This window comes from Agrilus planipennis, unplaced genomic scaffold, assembly GCF_000699045.2.
Source record: "Agrilus planipennis isolate EAB-ADULT unplaced genomic scaffold, Apla_2.0 scaffold73, whole genome shotgun sequence".
NCBI lineage: Eukaryota > Metazoa > Arthropoda > Insecta > Coleoptera > Buprestidae > Agrilus > Agrilus planipennis.
The window spans coordinates 158,026-177,397 of NW_020439682.1; the positions used below are offsets into that span (position 1 = coordinate 158,026).

At 33.7% G+C, this 19,372-nt stretch overlaps 1 protein-coding gene across 1 annotated transcript in view; it reads left to right on the forward strand.

Moving 5' to 3' along the window:
• Positions 1 to 3,561: 3,561 nt before the first annotated feature.
• Positions 3,562 to 19,372, forward strand: part of LOC108732420 (zwei Ig domain protein zig-8) — a 74,299-nt gene continuing 58,488 nt past the window's right edge. Inside the window, exon 1 of the mRNA XM_018463214.1 lies at positions 3,562 to 4,015. The gene's annotated coding sequence lies outside the window, so the exon portion shown is untranslated. The remainder of the gene's footprint in view (positions 4,016 to 19,372) is intronic.

The window sequence follows — 19,372 nt, forward strand, 5'->3', positions numbered from 1 at the left end:
GTTTTTTTTATCAAAAAACTTTATTTATGCGAGTACTATTTATTTTTGGCAAGAAAAGTTTTGTGTCTCTTTAAAAACTTTGAAATTTTCTAAATTGTAATTTTTGATTCTTCCGATTCAAAAGGTTGCCGACCCTTGCTGTAGGCCATGCCGCTCGGTGGTCCCATTAGAATCTTTATATTTATTATTATTTTTATGGTTGGCGCACATGCTAGATGGCCTGCATAAAATTGATACCCCATAACAATCGTAAACCACTCAGGCTGCCCCCGTAGCTACGTACTTGTGTCAACTGTAAAAAGGCTTTCTATTTTGTGCTTTTTCAGCAGTTTTACCTACCTTTTGCACCTTTTGAAAACAAAAAAAAAAAAAAGAAACGAAAGAAAAGTCGTATTCGAGTGGGAAGTTCGACGTTGACTAATGCGAGCTCGTCCACAGTCTATAAAAATTATACCTTTTGTGGCCAACCGCCAGAGTAGCTGCGACTCGGCGGTGGAGGTCAGAAATTGCCAAAAGGCGCTGACTGCGCTCCTGGCGCCGTTCCAAAGTTCAATCTGAAAGAACACTGCACTTCTTAACTTTCTGAAATCATTTCAATGGGTCGTTTTTTGTCGCAGACAAATCGGTTAAGTTTCACGTACACGGCAAAGATAAAAAAGGAATTTAAAGGGAAATTAGAACCCAATGAAGAAAGAAACTGCTTAGAAATAAACTAATAACAAATTCTGGAAGATTTAGCTGTGGTGTCGTGTTGTCCTGCCTAGTATTTTAATGGTCCTCGATTCAAATGGACACCTTAGTAAGATCCTTGTCTGGCATTTGAAATACCTACCTGAAATAAGATTGAAATCGCGATTTAAAGGGTTTTTAAATCCCGCCTTAAAGTACCATGAAGGATTATGTAATCAAATCATATCTCAAACAGTTCTTCAAGATATACTTTAGGTTTTGATAAGAGAAACAATCTTCATAATGCAATGCATTTTTGAGTTTGGAAATTTCAGATTACCAATTTTTAATAATTTTTTTTTCTAAAATAAATAGGAGTTTGTACCTAATCAAATCAATCTTTGCAGAAACAGCTTCAGAAGTCCTACACGATTACTACCATGATTACCATCCACAGCCACTTTTATTTCGAAAATACCTTGGAAGTGTTTGTACCTAATCAAATCAATCTTTGCAAAAACAGCTTCAAAAGTCCTACACGATTACTACCATGATTACCATCCACCTAGCCACTTTTATTTCGAAAATACTTTGGAAGTGTTTATACCTAACCAAACCAAACAGCAAAACAGCTTAAGAAGTCCTACACAATTACTACCATGATTACCATTTTCGAAAATACTCTGGAAGTATTTGTACCTAACCAAATCAAATAGCAAAACAGCTGCAGAAGTCCTACACCATAACTACCACCCGTCTATTCCTGTATTTCCTTAAAAATCCTCAAGAGTTTTGTAAACAAATTCGTAGTGACAGTAGCTTTAGAAACCCTATGTAAATCATTAATTTCATCCAATTAAGATTTCAGTTCATAACCAATTATGGTATCATAACTCAGCATATTAAAAATTCCTACAACACATCTTTAAAGTTCTTTATCGGTTATAAATACAGCAATTGAGTTACGAGTAGTTTTTAATAAACAACAATAATTATTTCGGTCCCTCTTGGAAATTACGTGGTAGAACATAATCTGTAATTAGTGCAAGTTTAAATTACTTCTCCATTTGAAAAAAGAACAATATACCTATAGTTCAATAAAAGCTGTTTGTAATTCAACTATTATGTTATTTCTGATTATTTTATATTTTTTTATACGCCCTTTTAGTCTATGTTATTATTTTCTTTCAGACTCTTGGTCAGAAAACAAAGGTAACGCCTTCCGTCGTATGAATAAACACAGAATTGGTTGCTACTGCTATAGACAGTAAAATGTGTCCTCGAACAGCGTCTCGACGCCCCTGATGGAAGCTGACGGCCTTCTTCTTCGAGAATGTTGCTCTTGTAGACGCTCATTTTGATGTTTAGTTAGTGCTCGCTAACTGGCAGTACCGATTGTAGTTTTTGCTTTGGCGTCGCTGGTACGCAGACGCCGCACCGACGTCCGTCGTCGCGTTCGTGCTACAGAGTATCTTTCGTCCTGCCACATACAAATATTGTACTGTAGAATGATTTCGCGCTAGCAGATCGCTCATACAGTGTCCGAATTGAACCCGCACATTTTTTCGTGAAAGTGAACACAACACTAACTTCTAAAAGTGTGAAAAGTGAAGAATAGGAATCGTTTTTCATCCAGCAACGTAAATAAATAACCCAAGTAAGTGACAGACCTTTTAAACTGATTTTCTATTTATTAAATACGCGCCAAAACTTTACTGTAAGTTTGAATGTTACCAGAGTGTAATCGTTTTTCATCCAGCAACGTAAATAAATAACCCAAGTAAGTGACAGACCTTTTAAACTGATTTTCTATTTATTAAACACGCGCCAAAACTTTACTGTAAGTTTGAATGTTACCAGAGTGTAATGGATTATTATAAATTTTAGGTTTTTGCCGCTGCTTTAAATGTAAATGACAAATTGATACATATAGTAATTAACTTAATTAATTAAGGAATAAGTTGGTTTCAGTTTAGTATCATTTTATGAAGTTCGGCATTGACACATGAAACTAAAAGTAGTAATAAAAAAAGTAATTTTATTCACTGCTTTAACGAAGTATAAAAGTTGCTCTTTTTGTGTTTTCAAGTAAATACTTTTTATTCAATCAATGAATAAAAGCATCATCCATTATTAATTAGTTTGTAATAAAATAAATGGAAGTGGTATTGACAAACAGTAAAGTAAAACAAAAATACTGGTACGGAAGGGAAGAAAAAGTAGGGAAAGAGCGAATATAAAAATATGAGACCAAAGATTTGAAGAAGTGGCCGATTTTAGGTACCTAGGAGGTCAGATAAGTTAGGACGGAAGAACTAGTAGGGATATAAAGTAGAGGATAGCGTAGGGTCGAGATTGTTAAAGGTGTATATTTGGAGCGCGACTTTGTACGGGTGCGAAACATGAACAATGGGCGCTGCGTAAAAAAGATAGAAGTGTTGGAAATGTGTTGTTACAAGCGAATGATGAGGATACCGTGGATTGAGAAGGTTAAAAATGAAGAGGCATTAAAAAGAATAGAAGAATAGAGGACTCTGTGGAAGACAATAAGAAATAGGCTAGATAGGTTAGTAGGACACCTTCTCAGACATGAAGGTATAGTCAGAGACATATTAGAGGCAGAAACGGGANGTTCTTTATCGGTTATAAATACAGCAATTCAGTTACGAGTAGTTTTTATTAAACAACAATAATTATTTCGGTCCCTCTTGGAAATTACGTGGTAGAACATAATCTGTAATTAGTGCAAGTTTAAATTTGAAAAAAGAACAATATGTCTACCGAAATAATTTATTATGGTTCAATAAAAGCTGTTCGTAACTCAACTATTGTGTTACTTTTGATTATTTTATGTTTTGTACACCCTTTTAGATCATGTTATCTTTCAGATTCTTAGTCAGAAAACAAACGTAAAGCCCCCCGACGTATAGAATGGGTTGCTATTGCTATAGACAGTAAAATGGGTCCTCGAACAGCGTCTCGACGCCCCTGATGGAAGCTGACGGCCTTCTTCTTCGAGAATGTTGCTCTTATAGACGCTCACTTTGATGTTTAGTTAGTGCTCGCTAATATAACTGGCAGTACCGATGGTAGTTTTTGCTTTGGCGTCGCTGGTACGCAGACGCCGCACCGACGTCCGTCGTCGCGTTTGTGCTACAGAGTATCTTTCGTCCTGCCACATACAAATATTGTACTGTAGAATGATTTCGCGTTAGCAGATCGCTCATACAGTGTCCGAATTGAACCCGCACATTTTTTCGTGAAAGTGAACAAACTAACTTCTAAAAGTGTGAAAAGTGAAGAATAGGAATCGTTTTTCATCCAGCAACGTAAATAAATAACCCAAGTAAGTGACAGACCTTTTAAACTGATTTTCTATTTATTAAATACGCGCCAAAACTTTACTGTAAGTTTGAATTTTACCAGAGTCTAATGGATTATTATAAATTTTAGGTTTTTGCCGCTGCTTTAAATGTAAATGACAAATTGATACATATAGTAATTAAGTTAATTAATTAAGGAATAAGTTGGTTTCAGTTTAGTATCATTTTATGAAGTTCGGCATTGACACATGAAACTAAAAGTAATAATAAAAAAAAGTAATTTTATTCACTGCTTTAACGAAGTATAAAAGTTGCTCTTTTTTGTGTTTTCAAGTAAATACTTTTTATTCAATCAATGAATAAAAGCATCATCCATTATTAATTAGTTTGTAATAAAATAAATGGAAGTGGTATTGACAAACAGTAAAGTAAAACAAAAATACTGGTACGGAAGGGAAGAAAAAGTAGGGAAAGAGCGAATATAAAAATATGAGACCAAAGATTTGAAGAAGTGGCCGATTTTAGGTACCTAGGAGGTCAGATAAGTTAGGACGGAAGAACTAGTAGGGATATAAAGTAGAGGATAGCGTAGGGTCGAGATTGTTAAAGGTGTATATTTGGAGCGCGACTTTGTACGGGTGCGAAACATGAACAATGGGCGCTGCGTAAAAAAGATAGAAGTGTTGGAAATGTGTTGTTACAAGCGAATGATGAGGATACCGTGGATTGAGAAGGTTAAAAATGAAGAGGCATTAAAAAGAATAGAAGAATAGAGGACTCTGTGGAAGACAATAAGAAATAGGCTAGATAGGTTAGTAGGACACCTTCTCAGACATGAAGGTCTAGTCAGAGACATATTAGAGGCAGAAACGGAAGCTAGGAGGGGTAGAGATAGGCCTTGATTAGATTACTATTCGTAAATAGTTAAGAATTTGGGATGTTCTAGTTTTATGGAAATGTGAAGATTAACTCAGGATAGGAAAGAGTGGAGGTACGTGTCCAACCAGTCTTAGGACTTACGACTTTCCAAATTCTCTACTATACTAAAATTATTCTTTGGAAAAGTATTGCGTACAAAATAAAAGTATTATATTGGTTAGCGTATTTAACTCGCGTGACCATCGTTTCGCTATACTGCGTCTACTTCAGATGTATACAATAATACTTACAATAAAATCTAGTTCAAATTTACATTGCATTAAGAAATGGTGGGAGTTTTTCTGTCGCTATTCTTTTGTGTGTCGGACAACAAGGAAAAAGCAATTGTACGTATAGAGATCGCACAGTGAATGATGGCTTTTGGTCTGAATGCGGCTAGAAAACTTGTGTCCCGAAAAAAGGTTGCGCTTTTCATGAAATATTGACGACCATGTATCAAAGCGAACCGCGTGTTTTTAACTGTCCGTGTTAGTCATTTGTTAGGCATGTCGAGGAAGACGTCTTTCCTAAAAAAAAAAAAAAGAAAATCAACGAAACCCTTACGTCGTCCAAAGCCACTTTCTCTTCGTGAAACCTTTAGTGAAAATTCAACAACGAAGGAAATGCGAAAACAACCCTCTCGATAAATTTTACAGGGAAAAGGAACTTCAACATGTCACGAGAGCTCTTTCCCCGAGTCAAAAAATTGGGACTCATTTTGTCCTCATTTGATCTCAATAGAATTTTTAGGGATATTTCAAACTACAAGACTCAAAAGTCTCATTTTATCCGCGGTTTTCCCGTATCAGGACAAAATGAGACTTTTGAGGAGTAAAGATTATTTAGGAAACCTCATTTTGTCTTCAAAAAGTCTCATTCTTTTCTTGTTGAGGTTAAATTGAGGACTATTGCCATAGGATTGCAGACATTGAGAATAAAATGAGACTTTTTAGAATCCAATGTGATGAGTCTTATGAAAACTTATTGAGGTATCTGAGATTAAAAACGTCTAAATGAGGAAAAAATGAGTCTAAATAGTTCATTTGAGGATAAAATGAGTCCCAATTTTTCGACTCGGGTCAACACTATTATTCGTTAAAGTTTCTCCGATGTTCAAAAACCTTTTCTTATTGTTAAGTTTTTTTTTTGATAGATACATTAATGAGATATTGCGGTAATCGTAATAATTCGAATAATTTTGTAGTCGAAGGAAATGTGAGAAATGTGTAGTGGATTCTCTTATAGAGCTTCTGTGTGAAATCGGAGATAGAAATTCGAGGCCAGCGCCCTCGTCTGAGTTGTTATTATTTTTTTTTATTATTATAATCCAAACTAACACATTTGTGAAATTTGAGTTTTATTATGGGAATAAAATGAATGTGAAAATTCAGTTACAATTTTTGATAATAAAACAAGTGAAAATAAAATCAGAATATCGGTTAGAAATTAGGAAATGTTGTTTTTTCACGTGTAAGTACTTCTTAGTATATATACATATGTAAATAAAACCCAAAGGGAAGAAAATATAATTTAAAAAATTGAAACACAGAGGGTGATATTGATCTGATCAAACAAAACCAGATTTATCAAAACAAACGTCGCTTTAGAATATAATTGGTAATTATTTGAAAGTAAGTAATGAGACGCCCAAGAATACGCTGGTTGTGAATCCATTGATACAAGGGTTTATGGTCAAGAAGCAGGGTTAAACAGCAGGCCAAACATGATATACTCTAAATTATGTTGTTTATCAAATATAATTAAATTGTTTAGTTATATTTATCACCTGTTCCGGCAGTTGCAATAAGTTTTTGGCCCTCCGGTGCTCGTCCATAAGTTGAACTTTAGATTAAACATTGGCTTGGTATCAATGTAATAAACAAGATTATCCATCCGATATTTGGAGGACTTTCTTTGTTCAAAAAGTCTGCCCACATTTTACCATTTGTTTCATCAACATTTAAAATGCTGTCATAAACATTCCTCAAAACGGCAATTCGGTGAAAAGTTTGTCTAAATCAATTTCGATGTGAATGTCGAGAGCTTCCGAAATTCCAGTTGAACATTAGCCCATTTTTCAGGTCAAATATGTAGTGTATATGTTAACGGAAATGTATGAAATCTAGGAAGTTTCGAAGATTTTTTAATACACACATATCCTAGGAAATGTATACGTTTCCTAGGAATTGTATAAAATTCCGATATTGTACTAGGAAATATGTAAAACAAATGCTTTCTGTGAATAAAATGAATAAAACACGTTAGTAAACTAAGAATGAGAGTGTTTACGCAGTTCTAGTGTAATTGCTTGATGTATATGCATTAGTGACGTTATTGTATGATTATTAGATAGATTTGTGACAGACTGGAGTTTCTTTAATACTTCTGCCTGCCGAAGTCGGGCTGATATGTTGGAATAATGTCTTCGAAAAGTATGCTTCATTATGATCTCCGCGCCCAACATGATAATGAAAATGATCAGCATTATCACCTCTACAACATACTAAAAATTCAAGGTCATCGTGCTTGCTGAAACAAAGATAACTCGTCACATTATTCTAACATATAGGTAACATATCAGCCTTCCCCCGGCGAGCAAGGGCTTTAAAGATTAAAGGAACTTGAGTCTGTCATAAACTTCCCTAATCAAACAATGACGTCACAAATAGATATAGGTAGGTCAAAACAGCCTTCCGTATTACCTATTTAGTATTGCCCGTAATACATTTCCGATTGCTATTTAGGAAGTGTATAGATTTCCTAAGAAATGTGTCTAATATAATTTATTTTACACATTTTCGGGCTATTTTAGAAATTACATATATTTCCTAGGAATTGTGTACAATGACGAATTACACACATTTCCGTTAACATATGTATTGATTCACAGATGCAACATTAATTTTCGGGGACGTTTTTGTAAATTCTGAGTCCCGGGACATACTCTCGGATTTCAGGACTATCGCAGTCATAGGCGTACCCAGCTTCTGCCCTAGTGGGGAGCAAGTCAGATTTTTTTCAGGTCATGAAGCATTAGGTATATGTAGGGCAAACAGCCGCAAATGATCCTGCTTTATAGGTAGTTAAGGATGTTTGGGAGGTATGTCCGAATGCTACGAAATAAATAAAGATTTAGAAAAACGTTCCTCATTCAATTCTAAAACTCCTGTAAAAATTACAAATCGATTTACTAAACCTTTAAAAAGTTATTGAAGTTTTAAAAAATTGTAATTTTACACGTCATTTTATGGAGATTCGTTAACCGAACAGATTAAATTTATTTTTATTAACAGAAAAAAAGCTACCAGAAATTTCAAACTTTTATAATAAGTAACTTGAACTCTGGAGAATCACTTTAGCGTAAGGTTATTCAAATTCACTAAATGGTTATCGAGGAAAAAATGAAAAATTAGCTGAAAATCTCGTTTTTACTTGATAATATAATGATAATATTTATAATTGTCTGAAATAAATGCAATTTTAAAGTTTTAATTATTATTTAAACATATTAAAAAGTTTTACGCTCATTATTAATAGAGATTGAAACTAAATATTTTTTTGTTTCGAAGTTGAAATCAAGGCATATTCACTGCCAAAAGTCAGTTAAAAATTTTCCATATTATTCGTTATTTCTTATTTTATTCAAAGTTTTTGGTCAAATTCCAAATTTTCTCTCAAACCGTATACTTTTTTTTAGTATAGATAGCATTTATTTACCTCATGATATGCTGCAAAACCTAATTATTTACGAATTTCTAATTTTATGTACTCTTGTCTCCGATTGTACCTCCCAAACATCTTTAAATAAATAAAAGTAAATTTGAGTATGCATTTATATTTTATTTTAATCATTAAATTCGACTTCTACTATTTTATTCAAAAGTGAGCATACAAGGCCCCGTTTACACTTTGATTAGTGATTAGGCGAGTTCATATACGAGATTTCCAGGGGGGCAGTCGCCCCCCTCTTCCCCCCTGGGTACTCCCATGATCGCAGTGGGTTTCAACCATCTGGCAACCCTAGATATGTACATGAATATTGATGCATTTAATTTTATGAATGTACTAAAGGGGGTACCTAATTGATGTCTTTATCACGAAGGTTAAAATTTGGGCGGTTAGTCGCCTTGGCTAAGGCCCAAATCGTGGCATCATGTTGAGTAAGAACTTTCACATTGTTGCCCGAATAAGGCGGTAATTTGGCGATAATTTGCTCATAAAAGCAAGCTGCCTCGTCGTCTAACGACTCATCTGACCAATTGTCTAACTATTAGAAATACAATGGGTGGTGAACATTTGAAACTTAGTCGAACAAAATTACCGCCGTTGTATATTCGCGCACGGCATTGTTTAACAGTTAATTCCGAAACAAGTTGAGATGTTTCGCGAGGATTTCGGCGACGACGGGAGAACCACATTCTAATACTACAATGCCAATGTAATGTCCTCAACCGGGCGAAACCAGGAATACTCAGAATAATGAATAAGATTGCTAAAGAGAAAACTCGGTCGCCAGAAGAACTGCGGGCTCATTTACATTTGAATTTTCCAAGAAGAGCTTCTTCTTAAGGACCACTACTCCACACATACACTTAAACACACAAAAAGAAAAGCGGATGTGGAACTTGGAGCTTTCTTACGGTTTGTAACGTACTTCGGTCGCGAGGAATTTTGAAAAGGAAAATATATCCACGTATAATTTTATTACGGTAAGAGAAGAGGTAAGCGAACATTAATTAGAGTTGGCCCTGTTTTTGACAACTGTACTACTTTAAAATTACATCTACTACAGCAAACGGTAAATCCGTAAGTTTCCTGTTAGAGAAAATCTCGGGGGGTAGATAGCCTTTTATACTACATGACACAGTACGAATCTAAAAGGAATTACATACATCGCTTTAGCTTTTATTTTATACAGGACTGAGCTTTCGATATATACTTTAAAGGTCAATTCTTTCTTAGAAGTTAAATACAGTGTAAACTCTTTATAACGCCACTCGATTTAACGACAAACTCCTTAAAACGTCGAAATTGCTTGACTTTGGTTGGTTTACATTGTTTTCTATACAATATTACACTCACGCTCATTCTATTTAACGACAGCAATGCGGCATTATAAATCATTAAGCAGTACTTTCTAAGTTGCCGAAATAGATAAGAGCTGCAGCTGTGTACGTTGTTGAAGAAGACGATCCTGTCCCTCCACCAAGCATCAAACAAGCACTTGATGCAGCGAAACTATTAAAAAAATACTTTTTATATAATCAAATTGATCCAGCAGTATCTCAAGATATGAGTAAGATACGTAACAAAATACAATTAAAATATTGGAGCAGCAAAAAACATCAGACGAAGATAACAGGCTATACGCAATGTATGAATAATAATGTTCGTGTGCAAAATGTGTACTATATTGGTAAATGCATATTATTATAGAATAGTAAAATAATATCTTTTATTTCTCTCCATTTAACGACCACTCTTTATAACGCCAAAAAATGTTCAGTCCCTTAAGTGTCGTTATATAGAGTTTACACTGTACTTTAGATATATCGCATGTTATTTCGTTTAGGTTTAACTAATACATAGTAGTAAAAAGTAGCATAATATTAGAAACGAACTAATTGCGATAATTTATTCATAATTTGATCATGCTTCACCGTGATTAATTTTTACCATAGCTAAGAATAACTCTAATAAGTAGTACCCAATCCTAGAATTTAATTAATAAAAAACACAACCTTTAAATGTAAAATTATTTTAGAGATTTAAAATTGTTCCTTCTGCAAATCGCACAGTATGGTAAAATAATTATTGTGTAATCTGTAAAATAATTTTCCAACCAAAACTTTTCGTGTTTTTCGTTATTGTCATGGAAATACAACTGAAGTGAGTACATACGCGTTTTAGGTTTAACGATAATGCGTTACATTATATTCATGGTATAAGTTTTATCAATAAGCGATCGCGTACCTTCGAACTCCATTCGCTTCATTCAGCCGCCAATTTTACGTAAAGTGGAAGCGTACATGGGTGTTTAGGGTCTGACCGTTATTACAAGAAACTAACGAAACCTAATCAAAAGGACTTTCCCACATAAGTTTCACATTGGAAAACGACAAGGAAAATCGCCGAGTCATTAGATTAACGATAACGGGCCTTTTTGTCCTGCGATTTCGATTTTCTTGTGCTTAACGCGATCGCGGCCATTATACGGGGGTGAAGGACGACGAATTGTAGTCATCAGCGCGGTAACAGTAACAGTTTTTGTTCAATGTTCTTTTCGGAAAAGCCTAAATTTCGTAGCAACGATAGCTTGTAAGCGGAATTACGAAAATCCGTGAATTAGTCCTTCCCCGAACGCGTTAACACAGAAACCATTAACCATGTTTTAACGCGGAAAATAACCTTTTTATAACAATCGACTAATTCTTATTATTATTCTCTTCTTAATTCTACGATGTTAAACTTAAGGGATAAAATCTCTTCATTATTTGTTTCTGTGGAATTCTATATTTTGATATATCGAATAATCCGCCCCCACATGAAAACACTTTTTTAGTGTTATACAAGTTTAAGAGCGTATAAAAGTGAAATTCTGTTTTTATTTTCGTCTATAAATATAACATTACATCAAAATCAGAAATAGATTATTTAGCTTTAGTAGGTATTTACGAAATAGGCATAAAATGAATTTCACTTTCCTTTTCAAAAGAATAAATGGGCACACGTGTCTCCGTGTCAAACCGTTAATAACAGGGCAGGATTTTTATTAAATTTTAAATGTGGATGGATTGGCTAATGGAATTGAATTTGTTAGTCGTTAGATTAAACCCTTTCTGTTTTTAAAATAGATTTTATTATTGGTTTGGCATTTTGTTCGTTCACGAATTTTCTTTTAAACTTCCAGTCCCTCCGGAAAGGTCAAATTCTATAGAATAATGGGCCTTTTCGAAGTCCAGTTGTTATTAATGCTCCAATAACTTTTGATTTGCTAGTTGGCAATTTGCTGCTGGTAAAGAACGATGTCGCCTTTTCTTCTTTAAATTATGATGGTTCGTTGCATATAAAACACGAACTAAATTGCAAGGCTTCTGATTTCAAGAATTGGATTATTGACCGTTTTTTTTTTTTTTTCATTTTCCTGTCGCAGATTGCATGTGTCATTTGGTATGAAAACAAAATAAAAAGTTTAAAAAGATGTGCTCATTATTTACTGGAAGCTGATAAGTAAAGCACACCGGTCGCTCCCAAAATCCCGACAGTCAATCTAAAATTGTAATTGGTCAAAATCTCGATAGGACAGAATACTGACAAACGAAAGTATCGGCGCTGGACTTACACTAGGGGCTAGTGTCCAGGGCGGTAAGTTCCCCAGGGGCGTCAAAATTCGGTGCTTGAGAAAAAAATTGCACTATCAGAAATGCTTAAAACAGTATGGATTTACAAATAAACTTATTATTTTTTAAATGAAGAGATAGCTGAATACCATATCTCGATTTCACTACATATTCAAATGTCGTTTCATAAGAAAAAAAATTGTTTTCGATATTTTTCGTCAACAATATTCTCGAACGGATCAACTGATTTTAAAAAATTAGTGGTTTTTATAGCGGACAGTTAAAAAATATTCTGCACCATCATCAATTTTGTGTGGAATATGGGTAATGGGGCACCTTTTTTACTATGCCTAGGGCAACATTGAGGGAAAATCCGGTCCTGGAATGTATTAGAAAGGAAGCTGAAGATAGGCTACGCTACTTTATTTGTTAGTATTAGATTTATCATCCCATTCTCTCTACGTCTACATCCATAGACGTAGAAAGGTAGGGACAAGGGGGGCAGTGCCCCCCCCTCCTTGGAAATATATTATGAAAGACATCGGCTTAAAATTTAAAAACATATGCTTTTAAGCCGATAACCTAAACATTTTAAACCTCATGAATACTTGATCATCCAATTGCAAGTATTGGATTAACCATTTAAAAAATTGAAATTAATAAATTACGCAGAAATGTTCATTACTTATTTATTGAATAAAATTTGAATTTCTTTACTTGAATTAGACATTGTAGGTCGATATATATAGTTTTTATGGATGTTAAAAATCCCCCCCCTAAGAAAAACTATAGCTACGCCCATGTCTACTTCGCTAGCTATTGAACTCTGTGGAAATAACTTTATTACTTGTACTTTTCTCTAATCCTTTCAGTACTTAAGTTTCACTTAGTAACTCCAAGATGTCAACAACTCTAATTCCTTCTTAATATCATTTTAAGGGTAGGTTTTTTCTGTGGTATATAAGTTAAATTTTATTTTCTCAATCTTTTGTATAATTATTCAAATTCAACAAATTTCATTCTTTTGCAATTGATTCCTACTTTAATCTGAATACATAATAGATTCCTTAATATATTCATTTTCAAAAACACTAACAGTTCCAATTCGATTTTCTTCAACTTACATATTATTATGCCCTATTTTACACCACACCTATAACATGCTAAGCTGAACATTTGCCATTGCTATTCTATGATACAGTAAAAGTTTTTTTTTAATTGTTGTTTTATTCGGAAATTAATCTAAAACTGTAGGAAGAGTTTCTTTGTCAGAAAAAAAGTACAGCTTCCAGCAAGTTACTAAAACTGTTGTTTGTTCCTAAACCTGCAGTGTTTTAAATCTAGTTGCATTCTACTAGTAATTTTGGGATTGCTGTAAACTTGTTATAAACTGATCATTCTCGAAATAAAAGGGCATTTTCAACCAGATTAACAGTTTTTGTTTTTTTGTTAGTAAAGTTAGTAAACAAAGTTTACCGTACTGTGTATGTATTGTGAGTTGTATGGTATACATAAGAAAATCAGATTTTCCTCGCCATATCAGTGCTTTCTCCCTTTCATTTCAAACGGTATATATATACAGTTAGTACATTTTTTTGAATGTTAGTAATACTACTTTTTATCGTTTATTTTAATTGGTTTATGTTTTAATTTGGAAAGTTTAATATCGGAATTTCAATGTTATTAAACTCACTGCTTTCACTTCTTTTTCCATTTATGGATTAATCTATTTAATAATTTATCCTTAGAAATTCATTTCAATCGCAACAAGCTCTTTTGTGGGCGTATAATAAATAGGTAACGATATTAAATGTTTGTATAAGGTAACGCTTTCAAAAAATTCCGTTTAATAATTTAATATTCCTGTTATGTATTGTATCTAATTGTAAATCCAAATGGAGAACGTTGTTTCAAATGAGTTTAGATTTAACTTGTCTCTTAAGAAAACTTTTTTGAATTTCTTTACATATTATTACTAATTTAAATAATCCTACTTGTTTTGGAAGTTCATCTTTTGTTAAATTTGATTTTAACATACCTCATAAATATTTGTCACTTCTATATAATGTTTTATTAAAACCTTAAGTCATAATATACCTCTACAAATATTTAAACAAAAAGCTAACCCCCCACCCTTCGTTCTTGTTCCTCTTAGTACAAAAAAGAACAAAAAACCAAAAATATCCCATATCCTTTCTAAAACGTACACTAATAACAAAAGCAAAAATGCAAATCTATCTATCAAATGCTATCATCTAACCAAAAAAGTAACTTTTTTTTAGACCCCTTCTTGTTAACTACCATCCTCTACCCTTTCTCTTTTGTTTAAAATTTCTTTTAATATTTTCAGCCCTCTACCATTCTCATTTTTCAATTTTCTACATTCTTCCCTTACCTTACCTTTTATACCCTCTTCTAAAACATGTGTTAATGTCTCGCTCTCTGTTCCAAATATTCTCCATTTTCTGTTCTGTTCTTTCATCCATTACATTCATTTCCCTTTCTAAATCTCGCAATTACTACTATATCCTTTCCGTCCTTCAAATATTCCGGTAATAAGTCCCCTTGCCACGCATCCCACAAAAATTCTTTCAACTCTTTCGCATATTTTTACTTATGTTTACTCCTTAAGTCTTTCCCTCTTCTTTACCATGTTCCCTATATCCATTATTTTTCTTCTCCACTCCTCTGATTGCTCCTGACTTATCATTATAGGTATCTCTCTTAGGGCTTTTGCTCTCTCCTTATCATATTTATTTTCCTTATATCTTCTTCCCGCAATCCTTTTATTTTTTCTTCGTATCTTACTACTCTCCTTCTTGTTTCTTCTACCATCTTATCACATTTCGTTTCCCCTATAGAATATAATCCGGTGTATTTTTTTCTATGTTTAAAATCCACTTTATGTATTTATTTCCTATATTTTCTAAAGCTTTGTACTCTTTTCATCCCCATGTTTCTACTCCATACAACAATACACTTTTGACTAGTGAATTGAATAATGTCATTCTTCTCTACCAGTCATCTGTACATAGTTTTTGTCCAATTCCCCAAATTCTTCCTAATATTCCATCTTATCTCCTTTTCTTATTCTTACTTCCCCAAATAGTCTCTTTATCGTTTATCTTTACTCCTACCAATCTATTTCGTCTTTTTTTTATTGACTTCCATATTTATACGATTAAGTTACTAATGGTTTCTCGGGTTTTCTGTTCCCATTTGCGTCAAATATGTCATTTGTATTGACCAGCTGATTTGGTTTAAAAAATTATTACTCAATTACTACAANCATATTGTGTTTATTAATATATAAATAGCATCTATTGTTCCTCGTCCCTCCCTAAATCCAGACTGCGTTTCGCTTTGTACTTTATTTTCTACCACTTGTTCTCCCAATCTTCTTCTTATAATTTCCGCATATATTTTATATTCCTTGTCCATTAAAGTAATTCCTGTCTTATTTGCCACTTCTATTTAGGTAATTTTTAATTGACATTGTGTAATTAATAATTTTTAATATATCTACTCGTGTAAACGGTGCAAATTATGAAGAGGCGCAGTAAGAATGCACATATTAAGTAAATGGATAAAAATTCTGGAACGTTTTTAAAGTTTTCTATATTTCCGTTGAAATATTGCTCGAAAAATGTGCCATTTGCTAGGTCGTTATTCATAGCAAGACAGCAGGATGGGTCCCTGCAATTTGAATCATCTCGGTGGTTTATTCTGACCAGCTTTTGCATTTGTTTTCAGCAGAATATAAATTATATGTAGGTATAAGAAACTGCAATTACCCAGTTCCTTTCATAAGTTATGCCACAGTTTATGAAACTTTGCTAGATTTCTGGCGTAAATTAATAGTTTTTTAATGCTTTACAGTTAACACTGTAATACTTACATCCCCGTTTCACAGCCCTCATTTAATATTAGTTCCCTAATTACTACTTTCTCACTGAAACTTTGAACATAAATCAATGCTGAGTTCAGATGATTTATTTACCTTATGTTACGACAATGTTATATGTATTCGCTTTCCTATTTTACAATGAAGTATTGTTTACCTAATAATGGCATGCTAATCGGCGTGCTGATGAGGTCCAAAGAGATCGAAATAGCCTTCACAAATGCCTCATCATCATAAGGTCATCAGTCCTAAGACTGGTTGGACACGTACCTCCACTCTTTCCTATCCTGAACTAAACTTCGCATTTACCTAAAACTAGAACAGCCCACATCCCTAACTATTTGCGAAGAGTAATCTAATCTAGGTCTACCTCTACCCCTCCTAACTCCTGTTTCTGCATCTAATACGTCTCTGACTAGACCTTCATGCCTGAGAAGTTGTCCTACCAACCTATCTCGCCTATTGTTTATTGACTTCCATAGAGTCCTCTGTTCTCCTATTCTTTCCGATACCTCTTCATTTCTAACCTTTTCTACCCACGAATGATGAGAATTCGCCTATAACACCACATTTCGAACGAACGAAGGCGACACGACCCTGCGCTATCCTCTGCTTTATATCCCTACTACTCCTTCCATCCTGACTTATCTGACTTCCTAATAGATACCTATAATCAGATACAGTAAAGTATGTAAGCATAATTCAAACTTGTATGATTAAATTAATTTCAACTTTAATACTGTACATACTGCGAAAAAACTAGATTTGAATTTTCTCTTTAAATTTATTAACACAAATGTTTCAAATAAACCGTAGATTGTTGTCATCGTTTTAGTTATAAATGTTATTGAGTAGGTACTTGTACATTTTTTGTTTGTAATTAAACTTGTGCAGACGTTGTAGTGCTATGATTATATTTCAAATGGATTCATGCGAAGAGAGGATTAGTAGAATGTTTGAATAATGAGCAAACTATGCAAACTAGTATTGAAACAATATACAGGAGCCAGTAGAATACAAGAGTCTCCGGCATTTGAACAAATATTGACGTTAGAACAATAATTTGATAGGGTAAGCTTTAAGTCCAGAAATCATTACCAAAACTGAAGATGCTAAAAAGCCCAAAACCGCTGGTAAATATATAATACCGAACATATTTTTGAATATAAAACTGCTAAAAGACCGTAAAGTTTTTATGTAGAAATTATGGTAACGGAAAGAGTATATGGGTACAAAATATAATAAAATTTTCGTCAAGTATAACAGAGAGAAATATACTTCATATACGTAAATATANTCTTCTAATTTTTCGTCTCCTATCTTTATATTCGCTCTTTCCCTACTTTTTCTTCCCTTGCATACCAGTATTTTAGTTTTACTTTTATTTATTTTCAAATACCTATGCAATCTAAAATCTGAATAGTATTAAAAATTCCTTCAAGTGTAGACGTAAATGTGTCGAAGAATAATGGCCGCGGTGACAAAATATTTTCCGTTAAATGTAGCAATCAGTGAAATTTGCATATTCTTAATTTTCTTGTTCTGCTCCTTCATATATTTCCAGTTTGCCTGTACATATTTATATTATCGATTCCTTCAACGTGTCCTAATACAGTTTGTTCAAGTTAATTTAAATTACAAATACCATCTTAATTAACCCGAGTAATGGCGTTTCTCTACAAGCAATGAGCAAAATTTAAATTCAGTTTATTTCTATTCGAGTGAATAATTCACGAATACCTGGTTCCCTCGTATAATAGAAAATATCTGCCTACCATGAAGTTATTTAATTACCCCATTTGCCTAAAACAACAGTTAATGACGAAATTTAACTAGGTTTCGAGACTAAAATCGAGGCAAACAACTCTGAACAGACATTAAGCTTTCAGGCTTAATAGTCATTGGAAGCTTTCTAACCTTGAGCAAACTTAATAATGACCTTGTGGTCTTAAATTTGGTTATAGTCTTTTTTAGACTTTAAAACCAAGGGTATTATTATTGCCTGTTATGTCAAGACCAAAACCAAAACAAGACCCACACTTAAACTAGAACATGATCAAAATGAAATCAAAATAAGATCAAAATCAACAGTGAATTAGGATCAAAACCCAGACTTCTGCCTTTTTTTATAGAATCTTATTGAAAGAAAATATCATGAATATGGAAATAGGTTACCTTTCATGTATGTGCAACCAACAATACACCGACTATAGACATTTAAAGCCATTCAATTTTTTACATTTAGTCTTCCTTTGCGCGCATAGCCACACATTATTACAAGAACAAAAATTTTATTAATGTGCATCGCTTAGCGTCCCTTAGAGTTCGGCACTCTGAGCACCAACTGCCTTGTCCCCCCCCCCTCCTTAGCCGTCACTGTACATACGTAAAACATATAGGATTTAGTTAGGATCGATATTATTAGCTATTTAATAGAAACTAACATAGATGGGATTATTCAGCAGAAGTCTGGTAGTTTTATGACATTCGTATTTTCTTTCCCGTTCCATACGTTTGCAAAGTTGTCCCTTTTCGAAGGAATCGATTTCGAATTCGATACGAGGGAGGCATCGATTTGTAACGCGCGGCTTATCTCAAATAGCAATATTTCCTGATTTCATTCATCTGAACGATCTTGCCCTGCATGTGCCTATCTAAGTTATTTATTACGACCCTCTTGCTTCCCGAAACATCTGCATTTCGAACGGTCCCGTTTTATTTGACGCAATCGTCAACATAACGCCGACTTTCCACTCCAGTTTGAGTTGATACGTTAGCGATTACACCCGTGTTCAGGAATTTGCAAATTTTACGATCAAAATCTTGCGAATTGAACTAACGACTAATTTTATCAAATGAAGTTTCAATCGTCCTTATAAAAATAAATAGGTAGATGAATTACCGTAATCATTTAACCCGGTTTAATTTCGTATTCATCTTTAATTTCTGATATCTTACTTTATTCGAAACTTCTCTTTTTGTACAATCTCAGTTAGAGGATCTGACTCCGATGGTGCCGAATTCCCTCCCGCAAGTAGTTTTGGTTAAAATATAGATAGTCGAATTCCCTCCCGGGTACTAGCCGAGTTCCCCCCCCCCCGTTCATATTAACTCCGATAATTAAGACTACTTACCTATTTTATCTATCGAAAATAAATATATATTTATAGTGCACTTCAGTACTTCAGTAAATTAAAGATAAAATAATTTCAGAAAGA